This window comes from Sinohyriopsis cumingii, unplaced genomic scaffold (assembly GCF_028554795.1).
Source record: "Sinohyriopsis cumingii isolate HCF-2022 unplaced genomic scaffold, ASM2855479v2 utg003335l, whole genome shotgun sequence".
In the NCBI taxonomy this organism is placed as follows: domain Eukaryota; kingdom Metazoa; phylum Mollusca; class Bivalvia; order Unionida; family Unionidae; genus Sinohyriopsis; species Sinohyriopsis cumingii.
Genome location: NW_028316462.1, coordinates 1 through 15,000, shown reverse-complemented (window position 1 = coordinate 15,000; position 15,000 = coordinate 1).

Genomic DNA, 15,000 nt, shown 5'->3' with positions numbered 1-15,000 from the left:
CTGCCTTATCGGCCTCTCTCTCTCGTCTCGATTCACTTTCAATCGAGACCATAGGAAACGCATTTTTTCCTATATAATAGTACCAAATACTATGTGTGGGTAGTTGGTCAAAAAGTTGCCAAAAAGGTGCACCTTTTTGAATTCGTTCCGTTTTTACCAAGGGCTTTCTACCACGGCCAAACCCTCGATTCCCCAAGCCTTTCCTCACTCTCTCTCTCTCTCTCTCGCACCTTGCTAGCTACCAGAGAGAGAGAGAGTGTGCCTGCCTCTCTCCCTTCTCGCTTGTCCTGTCCTTGGTAAAGCTAGCCTTCGATCGGACCTAGCTAGCTACCAGAGAGAGAGAGAGAGAGTGTGCCTGCCTCTCTCTCTCTCTCCCTTCTCGCTTGTCCTGTCCTAGGTAAGCTAGCCTTCGATCGCACCGTGCTAGCTACCAGAGGGAGAGAGAGAGCGTGCCTGCCTCTCTCTCTCCCTTCACGCTTGTCCTGTCCTTGGTAGGCTAGCCTTCGCTCGCACCTAGCTAGCTACCAGAGAGAGAGGAGTGTGTGTGTCTGCCTGCCTGCCTGCCTGCCTGCCTTATCGGCCTCTCTCTCTCGTCTCGATTCACTTTCAATCGAGACCATAGGAAACGCATTTTTTCCTATATAATAGTACCAAATACTATGTGTGGGTAGTTGGTCAAAAAGTTGCCAAAAAGGTGCACCTTTTTGAATTCGTTCCGTTTTTACCAAGGGCTTTCTACCACGGCCAAACCCTCGATTCCCCAAGCCTTTCCTCACTCTCTCTCTCTCTCTCGCACCTTGCTAGCTACCAGAGAGAGAGAGAGTGTGCCTGCCTCTCTCCCTTCTCGCTTGTCCTGTCCTTGGTAAGCTAGCCTTCGATCGGACCTAGCTAGCTACCAGAGAGAGAGAGAGAGAGTGTGCCTGCCTCTCTCTCTCTCTCCCTTCTCGCTTGTCCTGTCCTAGGTAAGCTAGCCTTCGATCGCACCGTGGCTAGCTACCAGAGGGAGAGAGAGAGCGTGCCTGCCTCTCTCTCTCCCTTCACGCTTGTCCTGTCCTTGGTAGGCTAGCCTTCGCTCGCACCTAGCTAGCTACCAGAGAGAGAGAGTGTGTGTGTCTGCCTGCCTGCCTGCCTGCCTGCCTTATCGGCCTCTCTCTCTCGTCTCGATTCACTTTCAATCGAGACCATAGGAAACGCATTTTTTCCTATATAATAGTACCAAATACTATGTGTGGGTAGTTGGTCAAAAGTTGCCAAAAAGGTGCACCTTTTTGAATTCGTTCCGTTTTTACCAAGGGCTTTCTACCACGGCCAAACCCTCGATTCCCCAAGCCTTTCCTCACTCTCTCTCTCTCGCACCTTGCTAGCTACCAGAGAGAGAGAGAGTGTGCCTGCCTCTCTCCCTTCTCGCTTGTCCTGTCCTTGGTAAGCTAGCCTTCGATCGGACCTAGCTAGCTACCAGAGAGAGAGAGAGAGTGTGCCTGCCTCTCTCTCTCTCTCTCCCTTCTCGCTTGTCCTGTCCTAGGTAAGCTAGCCTTCGATCGCACCGTGCTAGCTACCAGAGAGAGAGAGAGCGTGCCTGCCTCTCTCCCTTCTCGCTTGTCCTGTCCTTGGTAAGCTAGCCTTCGATCGGACCTAGCTAGCTACCAGAGAGAGAGAGAGAGAGTGTGCCTGCCTCTCTCTCTCTCTCCCTTCTCGCTTGTCCTGTCCTAGGTAAGCTAGCCTTCGATCGCACCGTGCTAGCTACCAGAGAGAGAGAGAGCGTGCCTGCCTCTCTCTCTCCTTCACGCTTGTCCTGTCCTTGGTAGGCTAGCCTTCGCTCGCACCTAGCTAGCTACCAGAGAGAGAGAGAGTGTGTGTGTCTGCCTGCCTGCCTTATCGGCCTCTCTCTCTCGTCTCGATTCACTTTCAATCGAGACCATAGGAAACGCATTTTTTTCCTATATAATAGTACCAAATACTATGTGTGGGTAGTTGGTCAAAAAAGTTGCCAAAAAGGTGCACCTTTTTGAATTCGTTCCGTTTTTACCAAGGGCTTTCTACCACGGCCAAACCCTCGATTCCCCAAGCCTTTCCTCACTCTCTCTCTCTCTCTCGCACCTTGCTAGCTACCAGAGAGAGAGAGAGTGTGCCTGCCTCTCTCCCTTCTCGCTTGTCCTGTCCTTGGTAAGCTAGCCTTCGATCGGACCTAGCTAGCTACCAGAGAGAGAGAGAGAGTGTGCCTGCCTCTCTCTCTCTCTCTCCTTCTCGCTTGTCCTGTCCTAGGTAAGCTAGCCTTCGATCGCACCGTGCTAGCTACCAGAGAGAGAGAGAGCGTGCCTGCCTCTCTCCCTTCTCGCTTGTCCTGTCCTTGGTAAGCTAGCCTTCGATCGGACCTAGCTAGCTACCAGAGAGAGAGAGAGAGAGTGTGCCTGCCTCTCTCTCTCTCTCCCTTCTCGCTTGTCCTGTCCTTGGTAAGCTAGCCTTCGATCGCACCGTGCTAGCTACCAGAGAGAGAGAGAGAGTGTGCCTGCCTCTCTCTCTCCCTTCTCGCTTGTCCTGTCCTTGGTAGGCTAGCCTTCGCTCGCACCTAGCTAGCTACCAGAGAGAGAGAGAGAGAGTGTGTGTGTCTGCCTGCCTTATCGGCCTCTCTCTCTCTCTCGTCTCGATTCACTTTCAATCGAGACCATAGGAAACGCATTTTTTCCTATATAATAGTGCCAAATACTATGTGTGGGTAGTTGGTCAAAAAGTTGCCAAAAAGGTGCACCTTTTTGAATTCGTTCCGTTTTTACCAAGGGCTTTCTACCACGGCCAAACCCTCGATTCCCCAAGCCTTTCCTCACTCTCTCTCTCTCGCACCTTGCTAGCTACCAGAGAGAGAGAGAGTGTGCCTGCCTCTCTCCCTTCTCGCTTGTCCTGTCCTTGGTAAGCTAGCCTTCGATCGGACCTAGCTAGCTACCAGAGAGAGAGAGAGAGAGAGAGAGAGAGTGTGCCTGCCTCTCTCTCTCCCTTCTCGCTTGTCCTGTCCTTGGTAAGCTAGCCTTCGATCGGACCTAGCTAGCTACCAGAGAGAGAGAGTGTGCCTGCCTCTCTCCTTCTCGCTTGTCCTGTCCTTCGTACGCTAGCCTTCGATCGCACCTTGCTAGCTACCAGAGAGAGAGTGTGCCTGCCTCTCTCCCTTCTCGCTTGTCCTGTCCTTGGTAAGCTAGCCATCGATCGCACCGTGCTAGCTACCAGAGAGAGAGAGAGAGCGTGCCTGCCTCTCTCTCTCTCCCTTCACGCTTGTCCTGTCCTTGGTAGGCTAGCCTTCGCTCGCACCTAGCTAGCTACCAGAGAGAGAGAGAGTGTGTGTCTGCCCTGCCTGCCTGCCTTATCGGCCTCTCTCTCTCGTCTCGATTCACTTTCAATCGAGACCATAGGAAACGCATTTTTTCCTATATAATAGTACCAAATACTATGTGTGGGTAGTTGGTCAAAACGTTGCCCAAAAGGTGCACCTTTTTGAATTCGTTCCGTTTTTACCAAGGGCTTTCTACCACGGCCAAACCTTCGATTCCCCAAGCCTTTCCTCACTCTCTATCACACCTTGCTAGCTACCAGAGAGAGAGAGTGTGCCTGCCTCTCTCCCTTCTCGCTTGTCCTGTCCTTGGTAAGCTAGCCTTCGATCGGACCTAGCTAGCTACCAGAGAGAGAGAGTGTGCCTGCCTCTCTCCCTTCTCGCTTGTCCTGTCCTTCGTACGCTAGCCTTCGATCGGACCTAGCTAGCTACCAGAGAGAGAGAGTGTGCCTGCCTCTCTCCCTTCTCGCTTGTCCTGTCCTTCGTACGCTAGCCTTCGATCGCACCTTGCTAGCTACCAGAGAGAGAGTGTGCCTGCCTCTCTCCCTTCTCGCTTGTCCTGTCCTTGGTAAGCTAGCCATCGATCGCACCGTGCTAGCTACCAGAGAGAGAGAGAGAGCGTGCCTGCCTCTCTCTCTCTCCCTTCACGCTTGTCCTGTCCTTGGTAGGCTAGCCTTCGCTCGCACCTAGCTAGCTACCAGAGAGAGAGAGAGTGTGTGTGTCTGCCTGCCTGCCTGCCTTATCGGCCTCTCTCTCTCGTCTCGATTCACTTTCAATCGAGACCATAGGAAACGCATTTTTTCCTATATAATAGTACCAAATACTATGTGTGGGTAGTTGGTCAAAAAGTTGCCCAAAGGTGCACCTTTTTGAATTCGTTCCGTTTTTACCAAGGGCTTTCTACCACGGCCAAACCCTCGATTCCCCAAGCCTTTCCTCACTCTCTCTCTCGCACCTTGCTAGCTACCAGAGAGAGAGAGTGTGCCTGCCTCTCTCCCTTCTCGCTTGTCCTGTCCTTGGTAAGCTAGCCTTCGATCGGACCTAGCTAGCTACCAGAGAGAGAGAGAGAGAGAGAGAGAGAGTGTGCCTGCCTCTCTCTCTCCCTTCTCGCTTGTCCTGTCCTTGGTAAGCTAGCCTTCGATCGGACCTAGCTAGCTACCAGAGAGAGAGAGTGTGCCTGCCTCTCTCCCTTCTCGCTTGTCCTGTCCTTCGTACGCTAGCCTTCGATCGCACCTTGCTAGCTACCAGAGAGAGAGTGTGCCTGCCTCTCTCCCTTCTCGCTTGTCCTGTCCTTGGTAAGCTAGCCATCGATCGCACCGTGCTAGCTACCAGAGAGAGAGAGAGAGCGTGCCTGCCTCTCTCTCTCTCCCTTCACGCTTGTCCTGTCCTTGGTAGGCTAGCCTTCGCTCGCACCTAGCTAGCTACCAGAGAGAGAGAGAGTGTGTGTCTGCCTGCCTGCCTGCCTTATCGGCCTCTCTCTCTCGTCTCGATTCACTTTCAATCGAGACCATAGGAAACGCATTTTTTCCTATATAATAGTACCAAATACTATGTGTGGGTAGTTGGTCAAAACGTTGCCCAAAAGGTGCACCTTTTTGAATTCGTTCCGTTTTTACCAAGGGCTTTCTACCACGGCCAAACCTTCGATTCCCCAAGCCTTTCCTCACTCTCTATCACACCTTGCTAGCTACCAGAGAGAGAGAGTGTGCCTGCCTCTCTCCCTTCTCGCTTGTCCTGTCCTTGGTAAGCTAGCCTTCGATCGGACCTAGCTAGCTACCAGAGAGAGAGAGTGTGCCTGCCTCTCTCCCTTCTCGCTTGTCCTGTCCTTCGTACGCTAGCCTTCGATCGGACCTAGCTAGCTACCAGAGAGAGAGAGTGTGCCTGCCTCTCTCCCTTCTCGCTTGTCCTGTCCTTCGTACGCTAGCCTTCGATCGCACCTTGCTAGCTACCAGAGAGAGAGTGTGCCTGCCTCTCTCCCTTCTCGCTTGTCCTGTCCTTGGTAAGCTAGCCATCGATCGCACCGTGCTAGCTACCAGAGAGAGAGAGAGAGCGTGCCTGCCTCTCTCTCTCTCCCTTCACGCTTGTCCTGTCCTTGGTAGGCTAGCCTTCGCTCGCACCTAGCTAGCTACCAGAGAGAGAGAGAGTGTGTGTGTCTGCCTGCCTGCCTGCCTTATCGGCCTCTCTCTCTCGTCTCGATTCACTTTCAATCGAGACCATAGGAAACGCATTTTTTCCTATATAATAGTACCAAATACTATGTGTGGGTAGTTGGTCAAAAAGTTGCCCAAAAGGTGCACCTTTTTGAATTCGTTCCGTTTTTACCAAGGGCTTTCTACCACGGCCAAACCCTCGATTCCCCAAGCCTTTCCTCACTCTCTCTCTCGCACCTTGCTAGCTACCAGAGAGAGAGAGTGTGCCTGCCTCTCTCCCTTCTCGCTTGTCCTGTCCTTGGTAAGCTAGCCTTCGATCGGACCTAGCTAGCTACCAGAGAGAGAGAGAGAGAGAGAGAGAGAGTGTGCCTGCCTCTCTCTCTCCCTTCTCGCTTGTCCTGTCCTTGGTAAGCTAGCCTTCGATCGGACCTAGCTAGCTACCAGAGAGAGAGAGAGAGAGAGAGAGTGTGTGTGTGTGCCTGCCTCTCTCTCTCCCTTCTCGCTTGTCCTGTCCTTGGTAAGCTAGCCATCGATCGCACCTTGCTAGCTACCAGAGAGAGAGAGAGAGCGTGCCTGCCTCTCTCTCTCCCTTCACGCTTGTCCTGTCCTTGGTAGGCTAGCCTTCGCTCGCACCTAGCTAGCTACCAGAGAGAGAGAGAGTGTGTGTGTCTGCCTGCCTGCCTGCCTTATCGGCCTCTCTCTCTCGTCTCGATTCACTTTCAATCGAGACCATAGGAAACGCATTTTTTCCTATATAATAGTACCAAATACTATGTGTGGGTAGTTGGTCAAAAAGTTGCCCAAAAGGTGCACCTTTTTGAATTCGTTTCCGTTTTTACCAAGGGCTTTCTACCACGGCCAAACCCTCGATTCCCCAAGCCTTTCCTCACTCTCTCTCTCGCACCTTGCTAGCTACCAGAGAGAGAGAGTGTGCCTGCCTCTCTCCCTTCTCGCTTGTCCTGTCCTTAGTAAGCTAGCCTTCGATCGGACCTAGCTAGCTACCAGAGAGAGAGAGAGAGAGTGTGCCTGCCTCTCTCTCTCTCCCTTCTCGCTTGTCCTGTCCTTGGTAAGCTAGCCTTCGATCGCACCTTGCTAGCTACCAGAGAGAGAGAGCGTGCCTGCCTCTCTCCCTTCACGCTTGTCCTGTCCTTGGTAGGCTAGCCTTCGATCGCACCTAGCTAGCTACCAGAGAGAGAGAGTGTGTGTCTACCTGCCTGCCTGCCTTATCGGCCTCTCTCTCTCTCTCGTCTCGATTCACATTCAATCGAGACCCTAGGAAACGCATTTTTTCCTATATAATAGTGCCAAATACTATATGTGGGTAGTTAGTTAGGAAAGTTTCAACTTCCTAACCTTACAGACACTACCCAAGCCATATCGCTACTAGAGCGAGAGAGGGTGCCCCTGCCTCTCTCTCTCTCTACCTTTCGCTCTACTCCTAGCACTCCTGGCTAGATCGGCATTGCATGCTGGCTGGGACGACCTATCCAACGAGGGGTCGATCGTCCCGATGCGACCAGGCGATCGGTCGCAACAGGGAAGAAACCAGCTATCGTACTACGTCTCTAATGCAATGTATAGGACCCCAAAATCACTTCTTCCCTATATATAGTGCCAAATTCTATATGGGGGTAGTTGGTCAGGAAAGTTTCAATTTTGAAATCGTGCCTTTGCTACCAACGGCTTTGCACCAAGGGAAAGCCAGGGGTACACAAGGACTAGCGCCACAGTCTCACTTCTCGGTTTTATTTTATTCATTATCTCGGTAACGGATAGGAATTTTTTGATGGGGTTTGCTTTGGCAGATCGGCCATTACGAGAGCTATAAAGCAATGTCAACTGCGAGATTCGAACTCTTCCCTGTTGGTCGGGGCGGTGGGTGCGTCAAAACATATGACTTTTCAAAAAATCGACTTTTATGCCGTTTCACTAAATGTTGAATATCTCGGGAACCCCTTGATATTTTTCCATGGGGTTTGCATTGGAATATTGGCCAATGAAAGGTCTAGATTGCTATGTCGGCGGCGGGATTCGAACTCGTGCTAGGTAGTTTTTACAGTGAAAAAACCGATGAACAAATGACTTTTTTGGCAATTTCTCCGTAACAAATGGGAATATTTCGACGAGGTTTATGCGGCAAGTCGGTCTCGATAGCCTGTATCAGAAAATAACAAGTTGCCTGGCACAACTCCTCCCCAATCGTCGGGGCGGTGGGTGCGTCAAAACATATGACTTTTCAAAAAAATCGACTTTATGCCGTTTCACTAAATGTTGAATATCTCGGGAACCCCTTGATATTTTTCCATGGGGTTTGCATTAGAATATTGGCCAATGAAGGGTCTAGATTGCTATGTCGGCGGCGGGATTCGAACTCGTGCTAGGTCGTTTTCACAGTGAAAAAACCGATGAACAAATGACTTTTTTGGCAATATCTCCGTAACAAATGGGAATATTTCGACGGGGTTTATGTCGGCAAGTCGGCCTCGATAGCCTGTATCAGAAAATATCAAGTTGCCTGGCACACCTCCTCCTCAATCGTCGGGGCGGTGGGTGCGTCAAAACATATGACTTTACAAAAAGTCTTTATGCCGTTTCACTAAACGTTGAATATTTTGGGAACCGCTTGACATTTTTCCATGGGGTTTGCATTGGAATATTGGACAATGAAGGTTCTAGACTGCTATGTCGACGGCGGGATTCGAACTTGTGCTAGGTCGTCCTCACAATTAAAAAACCGATGAAAAGCTACAGTTTCCCCCATATCTCCAGAACGGCTGGGAATATTTTCAAGCGGTTTGCTGCAGCGTGTCGGGGCCACGGGGCCACGTCGGGGAACGGGTGCCACCCGGACGCCACCGGGCGAGGTGGTGTCAAAATGGCGGAAAAACCGTTAGGTTCCTAGAATGAAGTGGTGGAAGGGAACGTCCCATTGGCACGTTTCACACCTCGGCAGACGCGCCTGGTCGAGACGAAGACAGAGAGTGGTAGATGTTGAAAATCGGTGCAGGTTTGGCCGAGTTAGGGGCTGTTTTGTCACCCGGCAGGGGCCACAAAACGACAAAGTCCGAAAAGCTACAGTTTCCCCCATATCTCCAGAACGGCTGGGAATATTTTCAAGCGGTTTTGCTGCAGCGTGTCGGGGCCACGGGGCCACGTCGGGGAACGGGTGCCACCCGGACGCCACCGGGCGAGGTGGTGTCAAAATGGCGGAAAAACCGTTGGGGTTCCTAGAATGAAGTGGTGGAAGGGAACGTCACATTGGCACGTTTTACACCTCGGCAGACGCGCCTGGTCGAGACGAAGACATAGAGTGGTAGATGTTGAAAATCGGTGCAGGTTTGGCCGAGTTAGGGGCTGTTTTGTCACCCGGCAGGGGCCACAAAACGACAAAGTCCGAAAAGCTACAGTTTCCCCCATATCTCCAGAACGGCTGGGAATATTTTCAAGCGGTTTGCTGCAGCGTGTCGGGGCCACGGGGCCACGTCGGGGAACGGGTGCCACCCGGACGCCACCGGGCGAGGTGGTGTCAAAATGGCGGAAAAACCGTTAGGTTCCTAGAATGAAGTGGTGGAAGGGGAACGTCCCATTGGCACGTTTCACACCTCGGCAGACGCGCCTGGTCGAGACGAAGACAGAGAGTGGTAGATGTTGAAAATCGGTGCAGGTTTGGCCGAGTTAGGGCTGTTTTGTCACCCGGCAGGGGCCACAAAACGACAAAGTCCGAAAAGCTACAGTTTCCCCATATCTCCAGGACGGCTGGGAATATTTTCAAGCGGTTTGCTGCAGCGTGTCGGGGCCACGGGGCCACGTCGGGGAACGGGTGCCACCCGGACGCCACCGGGCGAGGTGGTGTCAAAATGGCGGAAAAACCGTTGGGGTTCCGGAATGAAGTGGTGGAAGGGAACGTCACATTGGCACGTTTTACACCTCGGCAGACGCGCCTGGTCGAGACGAAGACATAGAGTGGTAGATGTTGAAAATCGGTGGAGGTTTGGCCGAGTTAGGGGCTATTTTTCACCCATGCCACAATAGTCAAGGTCAAGGTAGGGAGCGTGGGAAAATAGTGTTTTTCTCCCAAGCGTGGAAAGATATGTTAAAGTTTGACCCACCGGCGCCTAGGTCTGGATGAGTCGCACCTGCCTGTGTTATCCCCGTGCATGTCGCTGTGTCCGTTCGTGCGTACGCCTTCGCATAGCAAACGCTTCGGTGCCAAGTCGGTAGCTTAAAGTTGGTTTTCTCCGAAAGCCTATGAGCGATCTTAAGGTGCGACCCATCGGCAGATGGGCCTCGACGAGACGCAGCTGGCAGTGAAAACCCCATGGATCTCGGCTGGTCCGATCGTCCGTAAGTCAAAGAAAACGAATGCAATGGAATTCGCAATGGTCAGCTCGCTGCGAGAATCGGATTATTTTTTTTCCTGGCCAAACGGGTGGACCAATGGGCAATTGCAAGACGTCATTCGATCTGGCGTGACGAGAGGCGTCTTGGAAAAAAAAATAAGTCCATTGGACCTGTACGTTCGTCCGTAATGGTAAGAAAACCGATTTTTTGGAACCCCCCTCCAATGTTAAAGTGAAAATGTCCATTAAAAAAAGTTTTCTCGCCGACGGGTAGAGGTATTGTCCGTGTCGTGGTTCGACCGCTCGGGCCCGACGAGACGCGTCTGCCGGTGCCAGGCACGGTCGAGTAGGCGTGTCCGTTCGTCCGTGCGCTCTGGAAAACGTTTTCAGCCGCGCCGAACCATACGAGTGCGAAGTTGGCTTAAATCGAGTTTGCTCGAAAAGTAATGGACCGATTTTGACATGCGACCTACCGACAGGTCGGTCTCGGCAAGACACGTCGGACGGTGTGAAAGACATGGAATTCCCATCGTCCGTTCGTCCGTCCGGGGAAGAAAACGGGCCCGTTGATGTCAATGTCGGAAGCGGGCGACATTGGGTCGAAGCGAGTTTTGAGCATCGCCACTTAAAGGTATGTTGCCATGCCCTACGTCGTAAGATGGGCCTGGAAGAGCCGCATCTGGTGGTGCAAACCGCATGAAAATCGGCTTGTCCGTTCGTCCGTGCGACCCGTCCACGTGCATGTCGCTGGAGCGCGACATGGGGTTGAAGCGAGTTTTCAGCATCGCCACTTGGCAGGATGTTGACGAGCCATACGTCGGACGATGGGCCTGGAGAAGACGCATCTGTGCGTGCAAACCCCGTGAAAATCTGCTGGTCCGTTCGTCCGTACGGCTGAGAAAATGCGTAGTTCAAGGTCAAGGTCGGGAGCGTGGGAAAAAAATGGCTTGGGTGCAGTTTTTCTCTGGAACGGGAAGAGCTATCTTGAAGTGGGAAGCACCGGCACATCGGCCCGGACGAGTCGCATCTGCCTGCGAAAAGGGCATTTGAATCACCGTGTCCGTTCGTGTGCAGGACGAGGAAAATGAATGGTTTGACTGTTGCGGAGAAGACGGATCCGTACTTGGAGTTAGTACGTGATTTACGCTGGCGCACAAAGAGAGATATGAATACCAAGAAGAAGAAGAAGAAGAAGAAGAAGAAGAAGAAGAAGAAGAAGAAGAAGAAGAAAAAAAATTAGAAAATAAAAATAACAAAGAAGAAGAAGAAGGAAGGCGGGAAGAAAGAACATAATAATAATAATAATAATAATAATAATAATAATAATAATAATAATAATAATAAAACCCGCAATACAAGGTGATTTTGTACGATACTATTTAAAACACTTTATGGAAGCGTTCGATTGTCGTTTCTATGCATAAATTTGGCAATTGTAATCCATTCCACTGCATTTTTCATGATGGGAAAATATTGTCCCACTTGGGCAAAGATTGGCCCAAAATCTACCTGGCATTGGAAGCACTTGGCTTCATTCACCTTAGGACTCCAGCGTTACCTTGTCGTACAGACAATATTGTGTAGGCATGTTTGTCCAATTCCTTGGTTCGACATTAAAATCACTTCATACAAACAATATAAGTGATTTCGTCCAATTGCGCTCTTTGACAAATTTCAAAATTGTGTGCAATTCGATCATGTGGCATTGATAAACACTTTACAGAAGCGTTTAATTATGTTCTGTCTGCATGAAGTTGGCATTTTCCATGATGGGAAATATTTGTCCAAAACCTACATGTTATCTGGCTTTGAGCCCCCCCAAAATTGCCAAGAAAAGTAGCAAAATGTGGCCAAAAACCTACGTTATTGGGTTTGGGGCAAAAATTTGCACAACAATGTTCCGAAAAGTGGCCAAAAACCTACCTAAACTTTTCTGAGACACGCTCGACAGTGTCTTCTTTCCGCACGGTTTGTGTCAAGCCCGTTCCCTTGGCTGTGACGGGAACAAATAAATTTAAAAAAAAAAAAAAACAAAGGAAAAAAAAAAAAAAAAAAGAAAAGAAAAGAAAAGAAAAAATCGTATCTGTAGAACGGTAAAAGATATTCTCATGCGGTTTGCGTTGGCTGCTGCGTCCTAGACAGAGCTATTATGTCTCTCTGTATGTATGTATGTATGTATGTATGTATGTATGTATGTATGTATGTATGTATGTATGTATGTATGCAAATCAATAAATAACCAAGTCCAACAAAACCCATTTCTTCCATGCAAGTGTAAAGTTGCCAAATATATCTTAATGGCTGCGTCCGTTCGTCCGCCATCGGGAGAAAACCGTTTTCCACCATGCAAGTGTGAAGTTTCGAAAAATTGAAATCTTTGGAATATAGCGACGTGCCACATGTCGGCAGATCCGGGCTCGAAGAGACGACTCTGTTAGAGCAAACCGCACGTCAATAGCCCTGTCCGTTCGTCCGTACGCTTCGAGAAACCGACCGTTTCTAGGTAAAACGCGGCTTAAAGTTCCTTTCCTCCGGAAGGGCAAGAGCTAGGTAGACGTGCGACCCAGGGCCAGATTGGTCTTGAAGAGACGCGTCAGCAGTGAAAACCCCACGAAAATCGGACTGTCCGTTCGCCCGCCATTGGAAGAAAACCGATTCCTTCCATGCAAGTGTGAAGTTTCGAAAAATTGAAAGCTTAGGAATAGAGCGACTTGCCATATGTCGGCAGATCGGGCTCGACGAGGCCACTGTGCTAGAGCAAACCGAACGTCGATAGCCCTGTCCGTTCGTCCGTTCGCTTCGAAAACCGACCGTTTTAGGTGAAACGCGGCGTAAAGTTCCTTTTCTCGGGAGGGGCAAGAGCTAGGTGGACGTGCCACCCAGGGCCAGATTGGCCTTGAAGAGACGCGTCTGGCAGTGAAAACCCCACGAAAATCGGACAGTCCGTTCGTCCGTGCGACCATGAAAAGCCGAAGGTCAAGGTGTTGCCATCACGGCATTCCGTTGGTTCGGTATCTTCACTCGAATACCTATATCTTTCGAACGCTCGAAGATATTTTCGTGCGGTTTGCTGCGGCTGATGGGTCTGAGAAAGACCTATCCGTCGATGCCTTGCGCTGGAAGATGGCTTCATCCTGGACGAGGCGGTGGCCATTTCAGCGAGAGACGAAAGTAATGGGAAAATAACAAGTAACCGACTTCGCTCGGGAAGCAATTTATCGGCACTCTTGCTAGAAAATTCGTGTCTCTAAAACGGCGAAAGATATTTCTCGTGCGGTTTGCGGTGGCGGCTGCGTCCTAGAGAGAGCTATCCACGCATGCCTTGCCGAGCGAGATGGCTTCAAAGATGGCTTCGTGATGGCCGTTCAGGCACAGGCAGAAATCACTGGAGGGGGGGATAGACACACAAAACTCGCTCGGTATGCAATTTATCGGCACACTTGCTAGAAAATTCGTGTCTCTAAAACGGCGAAAGATATTCTCGTGCGGTTTGCGGTGGCGGCTGCGTCCTAGACAGAGCTATCCACGCATGCCTTGCCGAGCGAGATGGCTTCAAAGATGGCTTCGTGATGGCCGTTCAGGCACAGGCAGAAATCACTGGAGGGGGGGATAGACACACAAAACTCGCTCGGTATGCAATTTATCGGCACACTTGCTAGAAAATTCGTGTCTCTAAAACGGCGAAAGATATTCTCGTGCGGTTTGCGGTGGCGGCTGCGTCCTAGACAGAACTATCCACGCATGCCTTGCCGAGCGATATATATATATATATATATATATATATATATATATATATATATATATATACATATATACATATATATACATATATATACATATATATACATATATATACATATTATATATATATATATATATATATATATATATATATATATATATATATATATATATATATATATATTCACACACACACACACACACAAAGACACACACACACACACACACATCAATTAATAACTAAGTCCAACGTTGGTTTTAGTTACTTCGCTTCCAAGGGCTTTGCACCAACGGAAATGTCAGGGGTACACAAGGCCTAGCGCCGACGGCGGGAGGTATTATCAAATGTCAGATGCCAAAAGATCTGTCTTGAATAGACGCGTCGGCCTGTGCCAAATATATCTTAATGGCTGCGTCCGTTCGTCCGCCATCGGGAGAAAACCGTTTTCCACCATGCAAGTGTGAAGTTTCGAAAAATTGAAATCTTTGGAATATAGCGACGTGCCACATGTCGGCAGATCGGGCTCGAAGAGACGACTCTGTTAGAGCAAACCGCACGTCAATAGCCCTGTCCGTTCGTCCGTACGCTTCGAGAAACCGACCGTTTCTAGGTAAAACGCGGCTTAAAGTTCCTTTCCTCCGGAAGGGCAAGAGCTAGGTAGACGTGCGACCCAGGGCCAGATTGGTCTTGAAGAGACGCGTCAGGCAGTGAAAACCCCACGAAAATCGGACTGTCCGTTCGCCCGCCATTGGAAGAAAACCGATTCCTTCCATGCAAGTGTGAAGTTTCGAAAAATTGAAAGCTTAGGAATAGAGCGACTTGCCATATGTCGGCAGATCGGGCTCGACGAGGCCACTGTGCTAGAGCAAACCGAACGTCGATAGCCCTGTCCGTTCGTCCGTACGCTTCGAAAAACCGACCGTTTTTAGGTGAAACGCTGCGTAAAGTTCCTTTTCTCGGGAGGGGCAAGAGCTAGGTGGACGTGCCACCCAGGGCCAGATTGGCCTTGAAGAGACGCGTCTGGCAGTGAAAACCCCACGAAAATCGGACTGTCCGTTCGTCCGTGCGACCATGAAAAGCCGAAGGTCAAGGTCGTTGCCATCACGGCATTCCGTTGGTTCGGTATCTTCACTCGAATACCTATATCTTTCGAACGCTCGAAGATATTTTCGTGCGGTTTGCTGCGGCTGATGGGTCTGAGAAAGACCTATCCGTCGATGCCTTGCGCAGGAAGATGGCTTCATCCTGGACGAGGCGGTGGCCATTTCAGCGAGAGACGAAAGTAATGGGAAAATAACAAGTAACCGACTTCGCTCGGGAAGCAATTTATCGGCACTCTTGCTAGAAAATTCGTATCTCTAAAACGGCGAAAGATATTCTCGTGCGGTTTGCGGTGGCGGCTGCGTCCTAGAGAGAGCTATCCACGCATGCCTTGTCGAGCGAGATGGCTTA